The sequence below is a fragment of the Amblyomma mixtum genome, chromosome 3 (genome assembly GCF_055824585.1).
Source record: "Amblyomma mixtum isolate Tamu chromosome 3, ASM5582458v1, whole genome shotgun sequence".
NCBI classification, from domain to species: domain Eukaryota; kingdom Metazoa; phylum Arthropoda; class Arachnida; order Ixodida; family Ixodidae; genus Amblyomma; species Amblyomma mixtum.
The window spans coordinates 75,537,436-75,540,078 of NC_143014.1; positions in this window are offsets into that span (position 1 = coordinate 75,537,436).

Here is a 2,643-nt window from a genome sequence, read left to right on the forward strand (position 1 = left end):
TATGAAAATAGTGGCAGTCCTTCTGTCGTCAGGTAATCTTGTCTCTGGTCTCACCATCTGCGCACCCTCCATGTCCCCGCCCCGTTGGTATCGGATGAGCGGCCCCTGCTTGGTACCGAACAAAGTCCCCTCTGGAAGGGCAGGAACCTGCCCTCCACGCTCGCACCGCAGGAATATGCTGAAAAGAAAACAGGGCCATTCGAGGTAAGCGTTGCTTCATGACGTATGTAGGTGTAGACACGAAGGATAAACGACTAATACTAAAACGGTCCGTCTTTGCTATGAGTAACCAGACTATTCTTACCATCTTCTCATGCAATCATCCATCATCCGGAAGATTAGTGATGGCACAGCTCCATGTCCCAATTCACTGAGCGAAAAGGATTGGCAGGAAGTTCTCACTAACGCCGCGGTATGAAGGATGAGGCCGACAAAACTACTGATGATCCATGCCGCAACCGATAATTCTCAGACATCATCCGGAAAATCCCTATCTCAGCCACTTCCCTATCTCAGTCTCTGCACCATTTTGGAAAACCCCTACATTTTTTCCATTAGTTGTCTGAAAGTAATTTTTTCATCAATCATTGCAGTTCCTCGAAATTGAATTAAGGCCAAAGTGCTGTCCTGAATTTTCCAAGCCCTATACTCGTGGCGCGGGTTTGCATTTTCTTTTCAGTGCTCCGCCACGTGTTTGAAACAGTTATGACGCGGAGAAAACTTGCCCGCCATCAGCACCTAAGGCTACGCGTTGTTGGAAAATGGCAGGATTTAATTTTCAAGCTGCATTCAGAGAAAATTCGATTAATAAAATCAAAAGAAACGGAACAAAATTACTAGCATGAACTCGCATTTCGAACATGAATTTTTACAAACCGTGCTAGTGGCAGCTCAACATAGTCACGGTGTCCAAGTTAGCTTTACCCAGGGCATAAAAATGAACCGAGGCACTCTAAGGCAAAGGAACCAAATGTATGCTGCTGGCTATTGCATGGAGAAAAGGAACACTAATTCTGTGTTTTGCTTAATTGCATTATAACTGGAGATTAATTAGCCAACTTCACAAACAACGTAGGAGGAACATTCCAATGAGAAGCATGTAGAACGGTCTCTGTATGTACCTGTTATGAACCGAGGCGAGGCAAGCATACCACTGGGGTAAATCGCAGAGCCAGAGCCTGCGTCGTTGCCTTGTTGTCTTTCAAGATGCCGCACACCCTGCTAAATCATTTTGCTTTTTTGTACGCGGAATGTCTGGGAGCTCTCTAATCGTGGCGCTCGAGCGTTCATGCCACGTGCTATTTTTTTTTTATTTCGCGGGAATATGCACTACTCCTGTGAGCCGTTCCCTTCAATTTTTTATTCCTCCACATGTTACAGGAGTACGCTTTCACTGGGTACCTGGGCTCTGGGGCATTGTTTATAATGAGAGGGCTGATTTTTTAGCAAACTCTGCTCTTGATGGACCTATTGTCTCTTTCGTCCCAAATACTGTTTACTTGACTCTAGCACGCTTTCAGCGACTCCAGCGTCTCTACACCTTGAGCCATGAGCCTCTCCTTGCTGCAGCAGATTTTCAGCACGTGGCATTTCCCTAGAGTGTGCGGATGTGCAGTTCGAGGCAATATGAGGTGTCCAACCCTTTGCGCTCCAGGATACCACGGCTAATTCTTTATTTATGCCGATCGGGTTTCTCGATATCCAAGCTTTGTGAGTCTTATGGCGAAATTGAGTCTACAGAACATTTTTTTCTCTCCTGCCGGCGGCTCGCTGCTCTCCGTAGAATTTACTTGGAGATCCCCCTCGCTCGGCGTGGGCTTCCTCTATCTATTCCGATCCTCCTATCCTTCGGGGCAAGCGCCAAGGGATGTGCCCTGAAGCCAGTCTGCGATTATATTCACGATTATATAATTTCATCTGGTAGATTCCTCTGCTAGAATGTGAATTCACAACTTTTCCTTCTCAATATTTTTTGTTTCGTACAAATTCTGGCTTTGCGTAGTAAAATTTTAAATATACCAAATTCCCTATACATGAGTGCGTTTGTATCCGCTATGCACCATGGTCATATCCCCGCCGTGGGTATGTGCCATTAAGCATGAGGGCATCATCATCTTAGAGCACCTCGGCAAATTTTCAAATCCTGGTTAATTTAGCTGGGACGCCTTGTATACTGCATTTTCTACCAAGTTGGTCGATCTTTTGTATTCGTCGACCCCCTACCAACGGGAATAAAAAAAAATACGGAGGGCACTTAAGACTGCTTACATGCTTTGAATGCGGAAACACTCACATCGTGACCTCTGTTGCGAGGTCCATTAAAGATTCCTTCCTTCCAAAGGACACACACAGTCATTAGCGTGCAGCCGTGAGGAAACACATACAATACGTTCACCATTATGCGCCGAGAAGCATGTTTCGAGGCCTAAGGATTGCCTAGTGGCTTCGCTATCTGAAGGTCCTTTGTTGAAACCCACGCACCTTCGAAAGAACTTTTATTTTTTCTTCTTTGCTCTAGCCGCCACTATATGTACAGTCGAAGTTATGGGAGAGAATTGCGACGTTAATTAATAATTTCGGGATCTGGACGGTGACGGATGCCGGCTTTTGTGCTAATGGGACATGCAATGCTTTCACAGTGAA